The sequence below is a fragment of the Hyla sarda genome, unplaced genomic scaffold (assembly GCF_029499605.1).
Source record: "Hyla sarda isolate aHylSar1 unplaced genomic scaffold, aHylSar1.hap1 scaffold_131, whole genome shotgun sequence".
NCBI classification, from domain to species: domain Eukaryota; kingdom Metazoa; phylum Chordata; class Amphibia; order Anura; family Hylidae; genus Hyla; species Hyla sarda.
Genome location: NW_026607934.1, coordinates 107,745 through 132,387, shown reverse-complemented (window position 1 = coordinate 132,387; position 24,643 = coordinate 107,745). Strand labels below are relative to the sequence as shown.

The following is a 24,643-nucleotide window of genomic DNA, read 5'->3' as shown; positions in this document are numbered from 1 at the left end:
GCACAGGACTTCTGCTGCTGCTGACTAAATGGCCTCCTTAATTGGATCATTTGAGTAGCCAGCACACCTGTGCAGGTAGGGCATGACATGATAGGCAGCTGCCTTGATAGCGGGTGGGTGCTGAATGTTCCTAATTGACAAAATAAGATTAATGCTTATGAAGAAATATAAAATCTCATCCCTTCCCCAATATCGCGCCACACCCCTACCCCTTAATTCCCTGGTTGAACTTGATGGACATATGTCTTTTTTCGACCGTACTAACTATGTAACTATGTAACATAACATGGGGGGGGGGGGGGGGTCTCCTGGCTGTTCACACAGGTGTGTCATTGCTGTACATTGACCATGCATTGCTTCTGTGGTATTGCAAAGGCAAAGACAAATGCTTCCAGCCATCCATTGCACTAATGGATTGGTCATCAGCTGGCTGTCTATGTCCCGCATCAATATAGACCAAAGTACAGAGGGTTAGGCTATGCTATTGTGCACCTACCTGATGCATCAGAAGGTGCGAGGCCCTTGCTAAATTCTGTGCACAGACTTTGAGATCTATACTTTAGACTGTATCTAAACCTGCTCCAACATGGACTGACATTCTGGCCTACTTTCAGCCGATGCGATTTGTCTGTCGCTGAACAGTCGCTTTTTATGTATTCAGCACCTATGTATAATGTTGTAAAAATGCTCTAGAAGCTAAAGTCGCAGAAATGTCACACATATTTGGCCTGCAACTTTCTGTGCGACAAATTCAGACAGGAAAAATCAGTATAAATCCTTAGAAAATTATCCCCCAGTGTCTCCATCTGCTGGCGGTATTGAATAAGCATTGCTGCACTGATGGGGTATGCATTAGACGAAAAAAAAGAAGAAAAAGAAGAATAATACGCCCAGAAAAGAGGCGAAAAGGAGAAAAACGTAAAAAAACGTGAAAAAAAAGTAAGAGGAAGAGAAGGGAAAAAAAGGTGGAAATGGGTTTAAAAGTGATTTCGGCGGAGAAATATATATATATATATATATATATATATATATATATATATATATATATATATATACGCGCACACACACACATATATATAAACGTATTCTCCGTTGAGATATTGCAGCCGCTGCTGTGTCCAGGCCCAGGAGCCTTAGCACTGTGCTGTGATGTCACTCAATACCACTGACATCACTAGGTGTAAACAACATCTCTCCTTTGCTGTGTATGTGACTATGGAGCTGTTTGGTGATGTCGTCTATTATGGCCTTCATAGAAGCAACAGGAGATTGTTGCATCCATCTAGAACCCTCAGAACTACAGTGCTATGATGTCACTCACTTCCACAGGCCTTGCAGAGTGTAAACAACAACAACCCAGCTTTGTTGTGTATGTAACCATAGGGATTTGTGATGTCACCTAGAACCTTCACAGCAGCGACAGCTTTATGAGGAGCATCAGCACTGCTCTGCCTGAGCAGAACCATCACCGCCATAGGTTGTCAAATAACCCGGATTTAACCCACACAGGTAAGTCCAATGGGGTGCAGGCATGTCCTCTATGCTTACAGCTTCCCGTGGGTGTTGGTTTGATACCGTTTGGGGACAGCCAAGGAGGCATCTGCAGGCAACAAAGGTAGGTGTGTGCTTGTGTGTGTGTTTCCTATGCAGATCCTAAGCCCAGTGTCACATGCAAGTAGGAGGAGTAAGAAGGGTTCCTGGCAAATCCGGGTTATGGATTGCATTTAAAAAGGCCCCGTGGGAGTGCAATGGGCCCCTGTCTTGCTGCTTAGCAATAATGGTATGGGTTTAGGTTCTGCTGTGTGTACTGGTGGTTGACTGCCCCCCAGCCCAGAGTGTGCATGGAAAATTGTCTGGCAGCCTCCCTGACAGCAAGCAGTGATAGTGCCCATGAAGGGCACCTTGTTGGGCCCGCCCCTTTCACGGTTATCGCTTCTCGGCCTTTTGGCTAAGATCAAGTGTAGTATCTGTTCTTATCAGTTTAATATCTGATACGTCCCCTATCTGGGGACCATATATTAAATGGATTTTTGAGAACGGGGGCCGATTTCGAAGCTTGCTTCCGTCGCCCTATGCATTGACCCGATATGGCAGTATCTTCGGGTACAGTGCACCACCCCCTTACAGGGTTAAAAAGAAAGATTCCTACTTTCATTGCTACCTGCTTGCTGGCTAGCCAGCTAGCCAGCCCTGTGGGCCTTGCTGCTGCTGCAGCCAAAAAACAAAAGGTGGTGCTGCTGCTGCTTCTGCTGCTTCTGCTTCTGCTTGTGTCTGGCCGCTGTTGGAGCGTCCAGGCACAGGACTTCTGCTGCTGCTGACTAAATGGCCTCCTTAATTGGATCATTTGAGTAGCCAGCACACCTGTGCAGGTAGGGCATGACATGATAGGCAGCTGCCTTGATAGCGGGTGGGTGCTGAATGTTCCTAATTGACAAAATAAGATTAATGCTTATGAAGAAATATAAAATCTCATCCCTTCCCCAATATCGCGCCACACCCCTACCCCTTAATTCCCTGGTTGAACTTGATGGACATATGTCTTTTTTCGACCGTACTAACTATGTAACTATGTAACATAACATGGGGGGGGGGGGGTCTCCTGGCTGTTCACACAGGTGTGTCATTGCTGTACATTGACCATGCATTGCTTCTGTGGTATTGCAAAGGCAAAGACAAATGCTTCCAGCCATCCATTGCACTAATGGATTGGTCATCAGCTGGCTGTCTATGTCCCGCATCAATATAGACCAAAGTACAGAGGGTTAGGCTATGCTATTGTGCACCTACCTGATGCATCAGAAGGTGCGAGGCCCTTGCTAAATTCTGTGCACAGACTTTGAGATCTATACTTTAGACTGTATCTAAACCTGCTCCAACATGGACTGACATTCTGGCCTACTTTCAGCCGATGCGACTTGTCTGTCGCTGAACAGTCGCTTTTTATGTATTCAGCACCTATGTATAATGTTGTAAAAATGCTCTAGAAGCTAAAGTCGCAGAAATGTCACACATATTTGGCCTGCAACTTTCTGTGCGACAAATTCAGACAGGAAAAATCAGTATAAATCCTTAGAAAATTATCCCCCAGTGTCTCCATCTGCTGGCGGTATTGAATAAGCATTGCTGCACTGATGGGGTATGCATTAGACGAAAAAAAAGAAGAAAAAGAAGAATAATACGCCCAGAAAAGAGGCGAAAAGGAGAAAAACGTAAAAAAACGTGAAAAAAAAGTAAGAGGAAGAGAAGGGAAAAAAAGGTGGAAATGGGTTTAAAAGTGATTTCGGCGGAGAAATATATATATATATATATATATATATATATATATATATATATATATACGCGCACACACACACATATATATAAACGTATTCTCCGTTGAGATATTGCAGCCGCTGCTGTGTCCAGGCCCAGGAGCCTTAGCACTGTGCTGTGATGTCACTCAATACCACTGACATCACTAGGTGTAAACAACATCTCTCCTTTGCTGTGTATGTGACTATGGAGCTGTTTGGTGATGTCGTCTATTATGGCCTTCATAGAAGCAACAGGAGATTGTTGCATCCATCTAGAACCCTCAGAACTACAGTGCTATGATGTCACTCACTTCCACAGGCCTTGCAGAGTGTAAACAACAACAACCCAGCTTTGTTGTGTATGTAACCATAGGGATTTGTGATGTCACCTAGAACCTTCACAGCAGCGACAGCTTTATGAGGAGCATCAGCACTGCTCTGCCTGAGCAGAACCATCACCGCCATAGGTTGTCAAATAACCCGGATTTAACCCACACAGGTAAGTCCAATGGGGTGCAGGCATGTCCTCTATGCTTACAGCTTCCCGTGGGTGTTGGTTTGATACCGTTTGGGGACAGCCAAGGAGGCATCTGCAGGCAACAAAGGTAGGTGTGTGCTTGTGTGTGTGTTTCCTATGCAGATCCTAAGCCCAGTGTCACATGCAAGTAGGAGGAGTAAGAAGGGTTCCTGGCAAATCCGGGTTATGGATTGCATTTAAAAAGGCCCCGTGGGAGTGCAATGGGCCCCTGTCTTGCTGCTTAGCAATAATGGTATGGGTTTAGGTTCTGCTGTGTGTACTGGTGGTTGACTGCCCCCCAGCCCAGAGTGTGCATGGAAAATTGTCTGGCAGCCTCCCTGACAGCAAGCAGTGATAGTGCCCATGAAGGGCACCTTGTTGGGCCCGCCCCTTTCACGGTTATCGCTTCTCGGCCTTTTGGCTAAGATCAAGTGTAGTATCTGTTCTTATCAGTTTAATATCTGATACGTCCCCTATCTGGGGACCATATATTAAATGGATTTTTGAGAACGGGGGCCGATTTCGAAGCTTGCTTCCGTCGCCCTATGCATTGACCCGATATGGCAGTATCTTCGGGTACAGTGCACCACCCCCTTACAGGGTTAAAAAGAAAGATTCCTACTTTCATTGCTATCTGCTTGCTGGCTAGCCAGCTAGCCAGCCCTGTGGGCCTTGCTGCTGCTGCAGCCAAAAAACAAAAGGTGGTGCTGCTGCTGCTTCTGCTGCTTCTGCTTCTGCTTGTGTCTGGCCGCTGTTGGAGCGTCCAGGCACAGGACTTCTGCTGCTGCTGACTAAATGGCCTCCTTAATTGGATCATTTGAGTAGCCAGCACACCTGTGCAGGTAGGGCATGACATGATAGGCAGCTGCCTTGATAGCGGGTGGGTGCTGAATGTTCCTAATTGACAAAATAAGATTAATGCTTATGAAGAAATATAAAATCTCATCCCTTCCCCAATATCGCGCCACACCCCTACCCCTTAATTCCCTGGTTGAACTTGATGGACATATGTCTTTTTTCGACCGTACTAACTATGTAACTATGTAACATAACATGGGGGGGGGGGGGGGGTCTCCTGGCTGTTCACACAGGTGTGTCATTGCTGTACATTGACCATGCATTGCTTCTGTGGTATTGCAAAGGCAAAGACAAATGCTTCCAGCCATCCATTGCACTAATGGATTGGTCATCAGCTGGCTGTCTATGTCCCGCATCAATATAGACCAAAGTACAGAGGGTTAGGCTATGCTATTGTGCACCTACCTGATGCATCAGAAGGTGCGAGGCCCTTGCTAAATTCTGTGCACAGACTTTGAGATCTATACTTTAGACTGTATCTAAACCTGCTCCAACATGGACTGACATTCTGGCCTACTTTCAGCCGATGCGACTTGTCTGTCGCTGAACAGTCGCTTTTTATGTATTCAGCACCTATGTATAATGTTGTAAAAATGCTCTAGAAGCTAAAGTCGCAGAAATGTCACACATATTTGGCCTGCAACTTTCTGTGCGACAAATTCAGACAGGAAAAATCAGTATAAATCCTTAGAAAATTATCCCCCAGTGTCTCCATCTGCTGGCGGTATTGAATAAGCATTGCTGCACTGATGGGGTATGCATTAGACGAAAAAAAAGAAGAAAAAGAAGAATAATACGCCCAGAAAAGAGGCGAAAAGGAGAAAAACGTAAAAAAACGTGAAAAAAAAGTAAGAGGAAGAGAAGGGAAAAAAAGGTGGAAATGGGTTTAAAAGTGATTTCGGCGGAGAAATATATATATATATATATATATATATATATATATATATATATATATATATATATACGCGCACACACACACATATATATAAACGTATTCTCCGTTGAGATATTGCAGCCGCTGCTGTGTCCAGGCCCAGGAGCCTTAGCACTGTGCTGTGATGTCACTCAATACCACTGACATCACTAGGTGTAAACAACATCTCTCCTTTGCTGTGTATGTGACTATGGAGCTGTTTGGTGATGTCGTCTATTATGGCCTTCATAGAAGCAACAGGAGATTGTTGCATCCATCTAGAACCCTCAGAACTACAGTGCTATGATGTCACTCACTTCCACAGGCCTTGCAGAGTGTAAACAACAACAACCCAGCTTTGTTGTGTATGTAACCATAGGGATTTGTGATGTCACCTAGAACCTTCACAGCAGCGACAGCTTTATGAGGAGCATCAGCACTGCTCTGCCTGAGCAGAACCATCACCGCCATAGGTTGTCAAATAACCCGGATTTAACCCACACAGGTAAGTCCAATGGGGTGCAGGCATGTCCTCTATGCTTACAGCTTCCCGTGGGTGTTGGTTTGATACCGTTTGGGGACAGCCAAGGAGGCATCTGCAGGCAACAAAGGTAGGTGTGTGCTTGTGTGTGTGTTTCCTATGCAGATCCTAAGCCCAGTGTCACATGCAAGTAGGAGGAGTAAGAAGGGTTCCTGGCAAATCCGGGTTATGGATTGCATTTAAAAAGGCCCCGTGGGAGTGCAATGGGCCCCTGTCTTGCTGCTTAGCAATAATGGTATGGGTTTAGGTTCTGCTGTGTGTACTGGTGGTTGACTGCCCCCCAGCCCAGAGTGTGCATGGAAAATTGTCTGGCAGCCTCCCTGACAGCAAGCAGTGATAGTGCCCATGAAGGGCACCTTGTTGGGCCCGCCCCTTTCACGGTTATCGCTTCTCGGCCTTTTGGCTAAGATCAAGTGTAGTATCTGTTCTTATCAGTTTAATATCTGATACGTCCCCTATCTGGGGACCATATATTAAATGGATTTTTGAGAACGGGGGCCGATTTCGAAGCTTGCTTCCGTCGCCCTATGCATTGACCCGATATGGCAGTATCTTCGGGTACAGTGCACCACCCCCTTACAGGGTTAAAAAGAAAGATTCCTACTTTCATTGCTACCTGCTTGCTGGCTAGCCAGCTAGCCAGCCCTGTGGGCCTTGCTGCTGCAGCCAAAAAACAAAAGGTGGTGCTGCTGCTGCTGCTTCTGCTGCTTCTGCTTCTGCTTGTGTCTGGCCCCTGTTGGAGCGTCCAGGCACAGGACTTCTGCTGCTGCTGACTAAATGGCCTCCTTAATTGGATCATTTGAGTAGCCAGCACACCTGTGCAGGTAGGGCATGACATGATAGGCAGCTGCCTTGATAGCGGGTGGGTGCTGAATGTTCCTAATTGACAAAATAAGATTAATGCTTATGAAGAAATATAAAATCTCATCCCTTCCCCAATATCGCGCCACACCCCTACCCCTTAATTCCCTGGTTGAACTTGATGGACATATGTCTTTTTCGACCGTACTAACTATGTAACTATGTAACATAACATTGGGGGGGGGGGGGGGGGGTCTCCTGGCTGTTCACACAGGTGTGTCATTGCTGTACATTGACCATGCATTGCTTCTGTGGTATTGCAAAGGCAAAGACAAATGCTTCCAGCCATCCATTGCACTAATGGATTGGTCATCAGCTGGCTGTCTATGTCCCGCATCAATATAGACCAAAGTACAGAGGGTTAGGCTATGCTATTGTGCACCTACCTGATGCATCAGAAGGTGCGAGGCCCTTGCTAAATTCTGTGCACAGACTTTGAGATCTATACTTTAGACTGTATCTAAACCTGCTCCAACATGGACTGACATTCTGGCCTACTTTCAGCCGATGCGACTTGTCTGTCGCTGAACAGTCGCTTTTTATGTATTCAGCACCTATGTATAATGTTGTAAAAATGCTCTAGAAGCTAAAGTCGCAGAAATGTCACACATATTTGGCCTGCAACTTTCTGTGCGACAAATTCAGACAGGAAAAATCAGTATAAATCCTTAGAAAATTATCCCCCAGTGTCTCCATCTGCTGGCGGTATTGAATAAGCATTGCTGCACTGATGGGGTATGCATTAGACGAAAAAAAAGAAGAAAAAGAAGAATAATACGCCCAGAAAAGAGGCGAAAAGGAGAAAAACGTAAAAAAACGTGAAAAAAAAGTAAGAGGAAGAGAAGGGAAAAAAAGGTGGAAATGGGTTTAAAAGTGATTTCGGCGGAGAAATATATATATATATATATATATATATATATATATATATTTCCAAAACACAGACTCTAATGATACTCAAAAGAGGGACACTACCGTGGACAATAATAATATTGATTTTTTAGGGGTAACCAGTGGCCCAAAAGAGGACCCACACGGAGAGGGGGCCGCCGCCATGGACGCTCCCGTAAAAACCCGAGCACAACGGAACCCCAAGACGGCACAAGCCAAGCTTCCATTCAAGAAGAAATAGATCATACATCCACGGTAAATTTGTCCTCCACCCCTTTAACATCTGAACAACTACAGCTATTAGCTAGAGGGTTAAACTACTGTCCTACACAAATTACTGATTGGTTCCAACTAGAGTTGGATTTAATACAATTTTTTCGTAAAGTTAAACTCAAAATATGGTTTTTTGAACATCCTATGAACCAAACTGAATTTGTACCACCTAACTCATCCCACATCAATGGTTTTTCTTTTTGTGATTATAATCTTAACATTCCCAGCCGGTTCCAACCACACATTGACTCATGCAGTTTTGATACGTTTTGTCAATTTGTTAAACGGGATATCGAGAAATTAAAGGGGATTCAAACTATACCCCACAAAACTAATCTTACTAAAATTGAGGCCTTAGCCCTCAATGACCTGATCCATAGCCACAACTTGGTGATGAAGCCCGCTGACAAGGGCGGAGCTGTTGTGGTTATGGATCGGAGTAAATACATTGGGGAGGCCAACCGTCAACTATCGGATGGGTTGACATACAAAAAACTTTCAAAAGACCCTACTAAGGAAATAACTGCACGGGTCAAGTATATGCTGGATAAGGCTTTAGACTCTGATATCATTGATAAACCATTGTACAATTTTTTATTGGTTGAGCACCCTGTGGTGCCGGTTCTATACCTTTTACCAAAGATACACAAGTCCCTGGTGGACCCCCCCGGGAGACCTATTGTCTCCGGGCGGGGTTCCATCACCAGTGGCTTGTCTATCTTTACTGATCAAGTATTAAGACCTTATGTAATGAGAACTAGGTCGTATTTGAGGGACACATCAGACTTTCTTAAAAAGATTGCTGAACTTGATATACCAGAGGGGGCCTTTATTGCTACATTGGACGTTGTCAGCCTGTACACCTCCATCCCACACGATGGGGGTGTACGGGCTGTCAGATCCATGATAAATTCTGATTTTTCACATGCACAGATTGAGTTCATAGTTGAGTTATTATACACCATTTTGCAAAATAATTATTTTTTATTCAATGATGCTTTTTACCTCCAGACCACCGGCACCGCCATGGGCACGAACGTGGCACCCACGTACGCTAACGTGTACATGGCGGTGCTGGAGGAGACGTTCGTCTATGTGTCCCACCATGCCGACAAATTGTTGGGATGGTGGCGTTACATAGACGACGTCTTCTTGGTCTGGAAGGGCAGTAGGGAGGAACTGGATTCCTTCCATTATTTTTTGAACTCTATTGACCCTCACATTCAATTTACTTTGACCGCTTCACAGGAGTCTGTTAACTTTTTGGATACCTTGGTTTCTGTTCACACACAGCGTTTAGTCACCAGCCTTTATGTTAAACCAACAGATTCCAATTCCACTTTACACTTCAATAGTAACCATCCCCGCTCAATGGTCCGATCACTGCCCACTAGTCAAATGATCAGGGCAAGACGGATCATTGAGCGGGAGGAAGAAATTGAACCTGCCTTGGACAAGATGATAGCGAACTTCAGGAGACGTGGATACCCTCCACGCCTCTTGGAAGATAGCAAACAGAAAGTTATGAAAATGGATCGCAAAAAACTCATTTATGAGACAACATCAAAAAAGTCACAGACCAGAATGGCTTTTGTATCCACATTTGGTGACCACTCGGGCCAATTGGCCAGAGTCGTTACCAAGCATTGGAAATTATTGAAAGAAAGTTTTCCATTAGTCCCTGAGTTTGCGAGTCCGCCCCTGATGTCATACCGAAGGTCCCGCAACCTCAGAGACAGACTTATTAAATCGGATGTGTCCAGACAGACACCCTCACAAAGGTATCTGTCTGTCAAAAACAAGGGATCTTTTCCATGCTGCCAGTGTGTTAACTGTCCCCTGATGCTGAAAGGGGGCCAGTTCACCCATCCTAAAACAGGAAAAGTGTACAATTTGAAACATTATTTGACATGTACATCTACTTTTGTAATATACGCTTTGATATGCCCATGTGGTCTCGTCTATGTTGGCGAGACCACATGGGATTTCAAAACACGTATAAACCATCACCGGTATACTATTAGGAAAAAGCGTTTGGATCTACCGGTATCCAAGCACTTCACCGAAATGTGTCATTCCGAGTGGGATCTTCGCTTTGTCCTTTTAGACCACACTCCCCCCCTCAAAAGGGGTGGGGATCGCGTTAGTAAACTTAAGAAGACAGAACTAAGATGGATATATCAGCTTGGGTCTCTTAGACCCAATGGACTCAATGTAGATTTCACGGTCACCCCACAGATTTATTTGGCGTAACCCCTAGCAACCAGTAGATACACAAACTCATTTCCAGTTTAGTTAGTGGTGACGAGATATTAAGATCAATATATATTTATTCATGAACATGTACTTACACTTGTTCTCTTTTTTTATATATCTTAGGTTGGCGTGATGATGATGGCTGCGATCACTACTTTCAACATAATTCTTTAAAAATTACCTTTTATCTGTAATTGTTTGGTTGTCATATGGTGCAATAAATAACGTTGTTCGTGACTCACACCCCAACACAACGCTTTTGTCTACTTTATTTTTCCTTTCTTTATTTCACCCTCATTATTATCCTCATTATTAATTTTTGATATTTTTTATTTTCAATTTACTTTCTACATTTATTTTTATTTCATAATTTTTCATTTTTTATTTCTTATTTTTTTATTTTTTTATTTTTTTATTTTTTATTATTTCTATTTTTCGGATATAATAGCCGCGCAAGGGAGAACGCACTACAACTATGGTTCTATACACTGACGCAGGCACCCCCCGGCGAAAAATGCCCACCTTGATTATGGTTAATCTCACTCTCAATTCCCAGCGGACACCTAGAATGCCCGCGGGTACAAGAGGTCTCCCTGTCAGCATATGTGCAAGCACGCAATGCGGGGGTAAGAGGATAAAAAACCTAGAGGTGAGAGGGAAGGATGTGCCACAGTGTAACAACAAGACAGACATTGTGCAACATAGTATCATATCATTTTATTCATCTTTATTTACATTATTTTATTATTATTACTTTTTTTATTATTTTTCAGTTATGTTTATTTTATTTTATCTTATCTATTATTATTTTTCTTCATTAGTTTTATTTAATTTTTATTTATTTTTTATTTACATTTATTGTTATTTTATTTTAATTATTTATTATTTTTTATTTTTTATTTATTTTTTATTTTTTATCTTTTTGTTTGACTCTACTTTTCTACCATTTTTCTATCTCATTTTTTTCTATATTATACTTTTTTTCTACATTATACTTTCTTTATTCATTACTAGGTGTTGCTAGGAGTGACGGCCACACAACGCTTACTGCACCTGTTCACACGGGGGAATTTCCCTGATCTGCGCAACTGTGCAGAGAAGGGAACTCAGGACGTGATGATGCGGACGAAGCGAGAGTGAGTCATGTGATTGTCACATGACCTACCTCGCTTTCGGAACCATCGACCTGTCCGACTCCCTGCATGACAACCAAAATTGTTTACCTTACCACCGGATGTGACGTGGGGTGATGGAACTGGTCATGTGACCGGGTGTTTCCATCTACCCACACGCCATATGCCTTGGGACATGAATCTGCCATTATGGCGTTTACCTTGTATGGATATAGGGGTGAGTGCAGCCTACATACTCCGCCTACCTGATTGCTATTTTAAAGTTTGCACATGTTTACCAATTATGATTGTTTATACACTTTATGCGATCTGTTTATAATATTTTGCAGCCTTCGACCTGCTGTTTTATTTTTAATACACCATTCACTTCTCCTCTTATATTACAATGGTTTTATTACCGTGTATCTTATGTTGTTGTACACTTATATTTATGTATGCCTTAATGATTTGATTGCATACTCATATCGTTTTAATCACCTGCACACCTTTATATACTTCCTGTTTGTCACTACTATGATGCTTGAGAAAGGCTGCATGGCAGCTGAAACGTTGCTCTGTATTAGTATGGAATAAATCACTTTATTTTTGCACCTATTCCTGGAGTGCTGCGGATTACTACCTTTGATATATATATATATATATATATATATATATATATATATATACGCGCACACACACACATATATATAAACGTATTCTCCGTTGAGATATTGCAGCCGCTGCTGTGTCCAGGCCCAGGAGCCTTAGCACTGTGCTGTGATGTCACTCAATACCACTGACATCACTAGGTGTAAACAACATCTCTCCTTTGCTGTGTATGTGACTATGGAGCTGTTTGGTGATGTCGTCTATTATGGCCTTCATAGAAGCAACAGGAGATTGTTGCATCCATCTAGAACCCTCAGAACTACAGTGCTATGATGTCACTCACTTCCACAGGCCTTGCAGAGTGTAAACAACAACAACCCAGCTTTGTTGTGTATGTAACCATAGGGATTTGTGATGTCACCTAGAACCTTCACAGCAGCGACAGCTTTATGAGGAGCATCAGCACTGCTCTGCCTGAGCAGAACCATCACCGCCATAGGTTGTCAAATAACCCGGATTTAACCCACACAGGTAAGTCCAATGGGGTGCAGGCATGTCCTCTATGCTTACAGCTTCCCGTGGGTGTTGGTTTGATACCGTTTGGGGACAGCCAAGGAGGCATCTGCAGGCAACAAAGGTAGGTGTGTGCTTGTGTGTGTGTTTCCTATGCAGATCCTAAGCCCAGTGTCACATGCAAGTAGGAGGAGTAAGAAGGGTTCCTGGCAAATCCGGGTTATGGATTGCATTTAAAAAGGCCCCGTGGGAGTGCAATGGGCCCCTGTCTTGCTGCTTAGCAATAATGGTATGGGTTTAGGTTCTGCTGTGTGTACTGGTGGTTGACTGCCCCCCAGCCCAGAGTGTGCATGGAAAATTGTCTGGCAGCCTCCCTGACAGCAAGCAGTGATAGTGCCCATGAAGGGCACCTTGTTGGGCCCGCCCCTTTCACGGTTATCGCTTCTCGGCCTTTTGGCTAAGATCAAGTGTAGTATCTGTTCTTATCAGTTTAATATCTGATACGTCCCCTATCTGGGGACCATATATTAAATGGATTTTTGAGAACGGGGGCCGATTTCGAAGCTTGCTTCCGTCGCCCTATGCATTGACCCGATATGGCAGTATCTTCGGGTACAGTGCACCACCCCCTTACAGGGTTAAAAAGAAAGATTCCTACTTTCATTGCTACCTGCTTGCTGGCTAGCCAGCTAGCCAGCCCTGTGGGCCTTGCTGCTGCTGCAGCCAAAAAACAAAAGGTGGTGCTGCTGCTGCTTCTGCTGCTTCTGCTTCTGCTTGTGTCTGGCCGCTGTTGGAGCGTCCAGGCACAGGACTTCTGCTGCTGCTGACTAAATGGCCTCCTTAATTGGATCATTTGAGTAGCCAGCACACCTGTGCAGGTAGGGCATGACATGATAGGCAGCTGCCTTGATAGCGGGTGGGTGCTGAATGTTCCTAATTGACAAAATAAGATTAATGCTTATGAAGAAATATAAAATCTCATCCCTTCCCCAATATCGCGCCACACCCCTACCCCTTAATTCCCTGGTTGAACTTGATGGACATATGTCTTTTTTCGACCGTACTAACTATGTAACTATGTAACATAACATGGGGGGGGGGGGGGTCTCCTGGCTGTTCACACAGGTGTGTCATTGCTGTACATTGACCATGCATTGCTTCTGTGGTATTGCAAAGGCAAAGACAAATGCTTCCAGCCATCCATTGCACTAATGGATTGGTCATCAGCTGGCTGTCTATGTCCCGCATCAATATAGACCAAAGTACAGAGGGTTAGGCTATGCTATTGTGCACCTACCTGATGCATCAGAAGGTGCGAGGCCCTTGCTAAATTCTGTGCACAGACTTTGAGATCTATACTTTAGACTGTATCTAAACCTGCTCCAACATGGACTGACATTCTGGCCTACTTTCAGCCGATGCGACTTGTCTGTCGCTGAACAGTCGCTTTTTATGTATTCAGCACCTATGTATAATGTTGTAAAAATGCTCTAGAAGCTAAAGTCGCAGAAATGTCACACATATTTGGCCTGCAACTTTCTGTGCGACAAATTCAGACAGGAAAAATCAGTATAAATCCTTAGAAAATTATCCCCCAGTGTCTCCATCTGCTGGCGGTATTGAATAAGCATTGCTGCACTGATGGGGTATGCATTAGACGAAAAAAAAGAAGAAAAAGAAGAATAATACGCCCAGAAAAGAGGCGAAAAGGAGAAAAACGTAAAAAAACGTGAAAAAAAAAGTAAGAGGAAGAGAAGGGAAAAAAAGGTGGAAATGGGTTTAAAAGTGATTTCGGCGGAGAAATATATATATATATATATATATATATATATATATACGCGCACACACACACATATATATAAACGTATTCTCCGTTGAGATATTGCAGCCGCTGCTGTGTCCAGGCCCAGGAGCCTTAGCACTGTGCTGTGATGTCACTCAATACCACTGACATCACTAGGTGTAAACAACATCTCTCCTTTGCTGTGTATGTGACTATGGAGCTGTTTGGTGATGTCGTCTATTATGGCCTTCATAGAAGCAACAGGAGATTGTTGCATCCATCTAGAACCCTCAGAACTACAGTGCTATGATGTCACTCACTTCCACAGGCCTTGCAGAGTGTAAACAACAACAACCCAGCTTTGTTGTGTATGTAACCATAGGGATTTGTGATGTCACCTAGAACCTTCACAGCAGCGACAGCTTTATGAGGAGCATCAGCACTGCTCTGCCTGAGCAGAACCATCACCGCCATAGGTTGTCAAATAACCCGGATTTAACCCACACAGGTAAGTCCAATGGGGTGCAGGCATGTCCTCTATGCTTACAGCTTCCCGTGGGTGTTGGTTTGATACCGTTTGGGGACAGCCAAGGAGGCATCTGCAGGCAACAAAGGTAGGTGTGTGCTTGTGTGTGTGTTTCCTATGCAGATCCTAAGCCCAGTGTCACATGCAAGTAGGAGGAGTAAGAAGGGTTCCTGGCAAATCCGGGTTATGGATTGCATTTAAAAAGGCCCCGTGGGAGTGCAATGGGCCCCTGTCTTGCTGCTTAGCAATAATGGTATGGGTTTAGGTTCTGCTGTGTGTACTGGTGGTTGACTGCCCCCCAGCCCAGAGTGTGCATGGAAAATTGTCTGGCAGCCTCCCTGACAGCAAGCAGTGATAGTGCCCATGAAGGGCACCTTGTTGGGCCCGCCCCTTTCACGGTTATCGCTTCTTGGCCTTTTGGCTAAGATCAAGTGTAGTATCTGTTCTTATCAGTTTAATATCTGATACGTCCCCTATCTGGGGACCATATATTAAATGGATTTTTGAGAACGGGGGCCGATTTCGAAGCTTGCTTCCGTCGCCCTATGCATTGACCCGATATGGCAGTATCTTCGGGTACAGTGCACCACCCCCTTACAGGGTTAAAAAGAAAGATTCCTACTTTCATTGCTACCTGCTTGCTGGCTAGCCAGCTAGCCAGCCCTGTGGGCCTTGCTGCTGCTGCAGCCAAAAAACAAAAGGTGGTGCTGCTGCTGCTTCTGCTGCTTCTGCTTCTGCTTGTGTCTGGCCGCTGTTGGAGCGTCCAGGCACAGGACTTCTGCTGCTGCTGACTAAATGGCCTCCTTAATTGGATCATTTGAGTAGCCAGCACACCTGTGCAGGTAGGGCATGACATGATAGGCAGCTGCCTTGATAGCGGGTGGGTGCTGAATGTTCCTAATTGACAAAATAAGATTAATGCTTATGAAGAAATATAAAATCTCATCCCTTCCCCAATATCGCGCCACACCCCTACCCCTTAATTCCCTGGTTGAACTTGATGGACATATGTCTTTTTTCGACCGTACTAACTATGTAACTATGTAACATAACATGGGGGGGGGGGGGGGGGGGTCTCCTGGCTGTTCACACAGGTGTGTCATTGCTGTACATTGACCATGCATTGCTTCTGTGGTATTGCAAAGGCAAAGACAAATGCTTCCAGCCATCCATTGCACTAATGGATTGGTCATCAGCTGGCTGTCTATGTCCCGCATCAATATAGACCAAAGTACAGAGGGTTAGGCTATGCTATTGTGCACCTACCTGATGCATCAGAAGGTGCGAGGCCCTTGCTAAATTCTGTGCACAGACTTTGAGATCTATACTTTAGACTGTATCTAAACCTGCTCCAACATGGACTGACATTCTGGCCTACTTTCAGCCGATGCGACTTGTCTGTCGCTGAACAGTCGCTTTTTATGTATTCAGCACCTATGTATAATGTTGTAAAAATGCTCTAGAAGCTAAAGTCGCAGAAATGTCACACATATTTGGCCTGCAACTTTCTGTGCGACAAATTCAGACAGGAAAAATCAGTTTAAATCCTTAGAAAATTATCCCCCAGTGTCTCCATCTGCTGGCGGTATTGAATAAGCATTGCTGCACTGATGGGGTATGCATTAGACGAAAAAAAAGAAGAAAAAGAAGAATAATACGCCCAGAAAAGAGGCGAAAAGGAGAAAAACGTAAAAAAACGTGAAAAAAAAGTAAGAGGAAGAGAAGGGAAAAAAAGGTGGAAATGGGTTTAAAAGTGATTTCGGCGGAGAAATATATATATATATATATATATATATATATATATATATATATATACGCGCACACACACACATATATATAAACGTATTCTCCGTTGAGATATTGCAGCCGCTGCTGTGTCCAGGCCCAGGAGCCTTAGCACTGTGCTGTGATGTCACTCAATACCACTGACATCACTAGGTGTAAACAACATCTCTCCTTTGCTGTGTATGTGACTATGGAGCTGTTTGGTGATGTCGTCTATTATGGCCTTCATAGAAGCAACAGGAGATTGTTGCATCCATCTAGAACCCTCAGAACTACAGTGCTATGATGTCACTCACTTCCACAGGCCTTGCAGAGTGTAAACAACAACAACCCAGCTTTGTTGTGTATGTAACCATAGGGATTTGTGATGTCACCTAGAACCTTCACAGCAGCGACAGCTTTATGAGGAGTATCAGCACTGCTCTGCCTGAGCAGAACCATCACCGCCATAGGTTGTCAAATAACCCGGATTTAACCCACACAGGTAAGTCCAATGGGGTGCAGGCATGTCCTCTATGCTTACAGCTTCCCGTGGGTGTTGGTTTGATACCGTTTGGGGACAGCCAAGGAGGCATCTGCAGGCAACAAAGGTAGGTGTGTGCTTGTGTGTGTGTTTCCTATGCAGATCCTAAGCCCAGTGTCACATGCAAGTAGGAGGAGTAAGAAGGGTTCCTGGCAAATCCGGGTTATGGATTGCATTTAAAAAGGCCCCGTGGGAGTGCAATGGGCCCCTGTCTTGCTGCTTAGCAATAATGGTATGGGTTTAGGTTCTGCTGTGTGTACTGGTGGTTGACTGCCCCCCAGCCCAGAGTGTGCATGGAAAATTGTCTGGCAGCCTCCCTGACAGCAAGCAGTGATAGTGCCCATGAAGGGCACCTTGTTGGGCCCGCCCCTTTCACGGTTATCGCTTCTCGGCCTTTTGGCTAAGATCAAGTGTAGTATCTGTTCTTATCAGTTTAATATCTGATACGTCCCCTATCTGGGGACCATATATTAAATGGATTTTTGAGAACGGGGGCCGATTTCGAAGCTTGCTTCCGTCGCCCTATGCATTGACCCGATATGGCAGTATCTTCGGGTACAGTGCACCACCCCCTTACAGGGTTAAAAAGAAAGATTCCTACTTTCATTGCTACCTGCTTGCTGGCTAGCCAGCTAGCCAGCCCTGTGGGCCTTGCTGCTGCTGCAGCCAAAAAACAAAAGGTGGTGCTGCTGCTGCTTCTGCTGCTTCTGCTTCTGCTTGTGTCTGGCCGCTGTTGGAGCGTCCAGGCACAGGACTTCTGCTGCTGCTGACTAAATGGCCTCCTTAATTGGATCATTTGAGTAGCCAGCACACCTGTGCAGGTAGGGCATGACATGATAGGCAGCTGCCTTGATAGCGGGTGGGTGCTGAATGTTCCTAATTGACAAAATAAGATTAATGCTTATGAAGAAATATAAAATCTCATCCCTTCCCCAATATCGCGCCACACCCCTACCCCTTAATTCCCTGGTTGAACTTGATGGACATATGTCTTTTTTCGACCGTACTAACTATGTAACTATGTAACATAACATGGGGGGGGGGGGTCTCCTGGCTGTTCACACAGGTGTGTCATTGCTGTACATTGACCATGCATTGCTTCTGTGGTATTGCAAAGGCAAAGACAAATGCTTCCAGCCATCCATTGCACTAATGGATTGGTCATCAGCTGGCTGTCTATGTCCCGCATCAATATAGACCAAAGTACAGAGGGTTAGGCTATGCTATTGTGCACCTACCTGATGCATCAGAAGGTGCGAGGCCCTTGCTAAATTCTGTGCACAGACTTTGAGATCTATACTTTAGACTGTATCTAAACCTGCTCCAACATGGACTGACATTCTGGCCTACTTTCAGCCGATGCGACTTGTCTGTCGCTGAACAGTTCACTTTTTATGTATTCAGCACCTATGTATAATGTTGTAAAAATGCTCTAGAAGCTAAAGTCGCAGAAATGTCACACATATTTGGCCTGCAACTTTCTGTGCGACAAATTCAGACAGGAAAAATCAGTATAAATCCTTAGAAAATTATCCCCCAGTGTCTCCATCTGCTGGCGGTATTGAATAAGCATTGCTGCACTGATGGGGTATGCATTAGACGAAAAAAAAGAAGAAAAAGAAGAATAATACGCCCAGAAAAGAGGCGAAAAGGAGAAAAACGTAAAAAAACGTGAAAAAAAAGTAAGAGGAAGAGAAGGGAAAAAAAGGTGGAAATGGGTTTAAAAGGGATTTCGGCGGAGAATATATATATATATATATATATATATATATATATATACGCGCACACACACACATATATATAAACGTATTCTCCGTTGAGATATTGCAGCCGCTGCTGTGTCCAGGCCCAGGAGCCTTAGCACTGTGCTGTGATGTCACTCAATACCACTGACATCACTAGGTGTAAACAACATCTCTCCTTTGCTGTGTATGTGACTATGGAGCTGTTTGGTGATGTCGTCTATTATGGCCTTCATAGAAGCAACAGGAGATTGTTGCATCCATCTAGAACCCTCAGAACTACAGTGCTATGATGTCACTCACTTCCACAGGCCTTGCAGAGTGTAAACAACAACAACCCAGCTTTGTTGTGTATGTAACCATAGGGATTTGTGATGTCACCTAGAACCTTCACAGCAGCGACAGCTTTATGAGGAGCATCAGCACTGCTCTGCCTGAGCAGAACCATCACCGCCATAGGTTGTCAAATAACCCGGATTTAACCCACACAGGTAAGTCCAATGGGGTGCAGGCATGTCCTCTATGCTTACAGCTTCCCGTGGGTGTTGGTTTGATACCGTTTGGGGACAGCCAAGGAGGCATCTGCAGGCAACAAAGGTAGGTGTGTGCTTGTGTGTGTGTTTCCTATGCAGATCCTAAGCCCAGTGTCACATGCAAGTAGGAGGAGTAAGAAGGGTTCCTGGCAAATCCGGGTTATGGATTGCATTTAAAAAGGCCCCGTGGGAGTGCAATGGGCCCCTGTCTTGCTGCTTAACAATAATGGTATGGGTTTAGGTTCTGCTGTGTGTACTGGTGGTTGACTGCCCCCCAGCCCAGAGTGTGCATGGAAAATTGTCTGGCAGCCTCCCTGACAGCAAGCAGTGATAGTGCCCATGAAGGGCACCTTGTTGGGCCCGCCCCTTTCACGGTTATCGCTTCTCGGCCTTTTGGCTAAGATCAAGTGTAGTATCTGTTCTTATCAGTTTAATATCTGATACGTCCCCTATCTGGGGACCATATATTAAATGGATTTTTGAGAACGGGGGCCGATTTCGAAGCTTGCTTCCGTCGCCCTATGCATTGACCCGATATGGCAGTATCTTCGGGTACAGTGCACCACCCCCTTACAGGGTTAAAAAGAAAGATTCCTACTTTCATTGCTACCTGCTTGCTGGCTAGCCAGCTAGCCAGCCCTGTGGGCCTTGCTGCTGCTGCAGCCAAAAAACAAAAGGTGGTGCTGCTTCTGCTTCTGCTTGTGTCTGGCCGCTGTTGGAGCGTCCAGGCACAGGACTTCTGCTGCTGCTGACTAAATGGCCTCCTTAATTGGATCATTTGAGTAGCCAGCACACCTGTGCAGGTAGGGCATGACATGATAGGCAGCTGCCTTGATAGCGGGTGGGTGCTGAATGTTCCTAATTGACAAAATAAGATTAATGCTTATGAAGAAATATAAAATCTCATCCCTTCCCCAATATCGCGCCACACCCCTACCCCTTAATTCCCTGGTTGAACTTGATGGACATATGTCTTTTTTCGACCGTACTAACTATGTAACTATGTAACATAACATGGGGGGGGGGGGGGGGGGGTCTCCTGGCTGTTCACACAGGTGTGTCATTGCTGTACATTGACCATGCATTGCTTCTGTGGTATTGCAAAGGCAAAGACAAATGCTTCCAGCCATCCATTGCACTAATGGATTGGTCATCAGCTGGCTGTCTATGTCCCGCATCAATATAGACCAAAGTACAGAGGGTTAGGCTATGCTATTGTGCACCTACCTGATGCATCAGAAGGTGCGAGGCCCTTGCTAAATTCTGTGCACAGACTTTGAGATCTATACTTTAGACTGTATCTAAACCTGCTCCAACATGGACTGACATTCTGGCCTACTTTCAGCCGATGCGACTTGTCTGTCGCTGAACAGTCGCTTTTTATGTATTCAGCACCTATGTATAATGTTGTAAAAATGCTCTAGAAGCTAAAGTCGCAGAAATGTCACACATATTTGGCCTGCAACTTTCTGTGCGACAAATTCAGACAGGAAAAATCAGTATAAATCCTTAGAAAATTATCCCCCAGTGTCTCCATCTGCTGGCGGTATTGAATAAGCATTGCTGCACTGATGGGGTATGCATTAGACGAAAAAAAAGAAGAAAAAGAAGAATAATACGCCCAGAAAAGAGGCGAAAAGGAGAAAAACGTAAAAAAACGTGAAAAAAAAGTAAGAGGAAGAGAAGGGAAAAAAAGGTGGAAATGGGTTTAAAAGTGATTTTGGCGGAGAAATATATATATATATATATATATATATATATATACGCGCACACACACACATATATATAAACGTATTCTCCGTTGAGATATTGCAGCCGCTGCTGTGTCCAGGCCCAGGAGCCTTAGCACTGTGCTGTGATGTCACTCAATACCACTGACATCACTAGGTGTAAACAACATCTCTCCTTTGCTGTGTATGTGACTATGGAGCTGTTTGGTGATGTCGTCTATTATGGCCTTCATAGAAGCAACAGGAGATTGTTGCATCCATCTAGAACCCTCAGAACTACAGTGCTATGATGTCACTCACTTCCACAGGCCTTGCAGAGTGTAAACAACAACAACCCAGCTTTGTTGTGTATGTAACCATAGGGATTTGTGATGTCACCTAGAACCTTCACAGCAGCGACAGCTTTATGAGGAGCATCAGCACTGCTCTGCCTGAGCAGAACCATCACCGCCATAGGTTGTCAAATAACCCGGATTTAACCCACACAGGTAAGTCCAATGGGGTGCAGGCATGTCCTCTATGCTTACAGCTTCCCGTGGGTGTTGGTTTGATACCGTTTGGGGACAGCCAAGGAGGCATCTGCAGGCAACAAAGGTAGGTGTGTGCTTGTGTGTGTGTTTCCTATGCAGATCCTAAGCCCAGTGTCACATGCAAGTAGGAGGAGTAAGAAGGGTTCCTGGCAAATCCGGGTTATGGATTGCATTTAAAAAGGCCCCGTGGGAGTGCAATGGGCCCCTGTCTTGCTGCTTAGCAATAATGGTATGGGTTTAGGTTCTGCTGTGTGTACTGGTGGTTGACTGCCCCCCAGCCCAGAGTGTGCATGGAAAATTGTCTGGCAGCCTCCCTGACAGCAAGCAGTGATAGTGCCCATGAAGGGCACCTTGTTGGGCCCGCCCCTTTCACGGTTATCGCTTCTCGGCCTTTTGGCTAAGATCAAGTGTAGTATCTGTTCTTATCAGTTTAATATCTGATACGTCCCCTATCTGGGGACCATATATTAAATGGATTTTTGAGAACGGGGGCCGATTTCGAAGCTTGCTTCCGTCGCCCTATGCATTGACCCGATATGGCAGTATCTTCGGGTACAGTGCACCACCCCCTTACAGGGTTAAAAAGAAAGATTCCTACTTTCATTGCTACCTGCTTGCTGGCTAGCCAGCTAGCCAGCCCTGTGGGCCTTGCTGCTGCTGCAGCCAAAAAACAAAAGGTGGTGCTGCTGCTGCTTCTGCTGCTTCTGCTTCTGCTTGTGTCTGGCCGCTGTTGGAGCGTCCAGGCACAGGACTTCTGCTGCTGCTGACTAAATGGCCTCCTTAATTGGATCATTTGAGTAGCCAGCACACCTGTGCAGGTAGGGCATGACATGATAGGCAGCTGCCTTGATAGCGGGTGGGTGCTGAATGTTCCTAATTGACAAAATAAGATTAATGCTTATGAAGAAATATAAAATCTCATCCCTTCCCCAATATCGCGCCACACCCCTACCCCTTAATTCCCTGGTTGAACTTGATGGACATATGTCTTTTTTCGACCGTACTAACTATGTAACTATGTAACATAACATGGGGGGGGGGGAGGGGGTCTCCTGGCTGTTCACACAGGTGTGTCATTGCTGTACATTGACCATGCATTGCTTCTGTGGTATTGCAAAGGCAAAGACAAATGCTTCCAGCCATCCATTGCACTAATGGATTGGTCATCAGCTGGCTGTCTATGTCCCGCATCAATATAGACCAAAGTACAGAGGGTTAGGCTATGCTATTGTGCACCTACCTGATGCATCAGAAGGTGCGAGGCCCTTGCTAAATTCTGTGCACAGACTTTGAGATCTATACTTTAGACTGTATCTAAACCTGCTCCAACATGGACTGACATTCTGGCCTACTTTCAGCCGATGCGACTTGTCTGTCGCTGAACAGTCGCTTTTTATGTATTCAGCACCTATGTATAATGTTGTAAAAATGCTCTAGAAGCTAAAGTCGCAGAAATGTCACACATATTTGGCCTGCAACTTTCTGTGCGACAAATTCAGACAGGAAAAATCAGTATAAATCCTTAGAAAATTATCCCCCAGTGTCTCCATCTGCTGGCGGTATTGAATAAGCATTGCTGCACTGATGGGGTATGCATTAGACGAAAAAAAAGAAGAAAAAGAAGAATAATACGCCCAGAAAAGAGGCGAAAAGGAGAAAAACGTAAAAAAACGTGAAAAAAAAGTAAGAGGAAGAGAAGAGAAAAAAAGGTGGAAATGGGTTTAAAAGTGATTTCGGCGGAGAAATATATATATATATATATATATATATATATATATATATATATATATATACGCGCACACACACACATATATATAAACGTATTCTCCGTTGAGATATTGCAGCCGCTGCTGTGTCCAGGCCCAGGAGCCTTAGCACTGTGCTGTGATGTCACTCAATACCACTGACATCACTAGGTGTAAACAACATCTCTCCTTTGCTGTGTATGTGACTATGGAGCTGTTTGGTGATGTCGTCTATTATGGCCTTCATAGAAGCAACAGGAGATTGTTGCATCCATCTAGAACCCTCAGAACTACAATGCTATGATGTCACTCACTTCCACAGGCCTTGCAGAGTGTAAACAACAACAACCCAGCTTTGTTGTGTATGTAACCATAGGGATTTGTGATGTCACCTAGAACCTTCACAGCAGCGACAGCTTTATGAGGAGCATCAGCACTGCTCTGCCTGAGCAGAACCATCACCGCCATAGGTTGTCAAATAACCCGGATTTAACCCACACAGGTAAGTCCAATGGGGTGCAGGCATGTCCTCTATGCTTACAGCTTCCCGTGGGTGTTGGTTTGATACCGTTTGGGGACAGCCAAGGAGGCATCTGCAGGCAACAAAGGTAGGTGTGTGCTTGTGTGTGTGTTTCCTATGCAGATCCTAAGCCCAGTGTCACATGCAAGTAGGAGGAGTAAGAAGGGTTCCTGGCAAATCCGGGTTATGGATTGCATTTAAAAAGGCCCCGTGGGAGTGCAATGGGCCCCTGTCTTGCTGCTTAGCAATAATGGTATGGGTTTAGGTTCTGCTGTGTGTACTGGTGGTTGACTGCCCCCCAGCCCAGAGTGTGCATGGAAAATTGTCTGGCAGCCTCCCTGACAGCAAGCAGTGATAGTGCCCATGAAGGGCACCTTGTTGGGCCCGCCCCTTTCACGGTTATCGCTTCTCGGCCTTTTGGCTAAGATCAAGTGTAGTATCTGTTCTTATCAGTTTAATATCTGATACGTCCCCTATCTGGGGACCATATATTAAATGGATTTTTGAGAACGGGGGCCGATTTCGAAGCTTGCTTCCGTCGCCCTATGCATTGACCCGATATGGCAGTATCTTCGGGTACAGTGCACCACCC

The 24,643-nt window shown here is 44.8% G+C and overlaps 9 non-coding genes across 9 annotated transcripts; all 9 read left to right on the top strand.

Annotated features, from left to right (window-relative positions):
* The first annotated feature begins 1,928 nt into the window (after nt 1-1,928).
* Nucleotides 1,929-2,119, top strand: LOC130305405 (U2 spliceosomal RNA). The gene has a single exon (XR_008854986.1). It is a non-coding gene; the product is annotated as a U2 spliceosomal RNA (small nuclear RNA).
* A 2,092-nt stretch (nt 2,120-4,211) lies between these two features.
* Nucleotides 4,212-4,402, top strand: LOC130305404 (U2 spliceosomal RNA). The gene has a single exon (XR_008854985.1). It is a non-coding gene; the product is annotated as a U2 spliceosomal RNA (small nuclear RNA).
* Nucleotides 4,403-6,505: 2,103 nt separating this feature from the next.
* Nucleotides 6,506-6,696, top strand: LOC130305403 (U2 spliceosomal RNA). Its single transcript, XR_008854984.1, has one exon. It is a non-coding gene; the product is annotated as a U2 spliceosomal RNA (small nuclear RNA).
* Nucleotides 6,697-13,071: 6,375 nt separating this feature from the next.
* LOC130305402 (U2 spliceosomal RNA) lies at nt 13,072-13,262 on the top strand. Its single transcript, XR_008854983.1, has one exon. It is a non-coding gene; the product is annotated as a U2 spliceosomal RNA (small nuclear RNA).
* A 2,082-nt stretch (nt 13,263-15,344) lies between these two features.
* Nucleotides 15,345-15,535, top strand: LOC130305313 (U2 spliceosomal RNA). Its single transcript, XR_008854911.1, has one exon. It is a non-coding gene; the product is annotated as a U2 spliceosomal RNA (small nuclear RNA).
* Nucleotides 15,536-17,631: 2,096 nt separating this feature from the next.
* On the top strand, nt 17,632-17,822 carry LOC130305401 (U2 spliceosomal RNA). The gene has a single exon (XR_008854982.1). It is a non-coding gene; the product is annotated as a U2 spliceosomal RNA (small nuclear RNA).
* A 2,081-nt stretch (nt 17,823-19,903) lies between these two features.
* LOC130305400 (U2 spliceosomal RNA) lies at nt 19,904-20,094 on the top strand. Its single transcript, XR_008854981.1, has one exon. It is a non-coding gene; the product is annotated as a U2 spliceosomal RNA (small nuclear RNA).
* Nucleotides 20,095-22,163: 2,069 nt separating this feature from the next.
* On the top strand, nt 22,164-22,354 carry LOC130305398 (U2 spliceosomal RNA). The gene has a single exon (XR_008854979.1). It is a non-coding gene; the product is annotated as a U2 spliceosomal RNA (small nuclear RNA).
* A 2,098-nt stretch (nt 22,355-24,452) lies between these two features.
* On the top strand, nt 24,453-24,643 carry LOC130305397 (U2 spliceosomal RNA). The gene has a single exon (XR_008854978.1). It is a non-coding gene; the product is annotated as a U2 spliceosomal RNA (small nuclear RNA).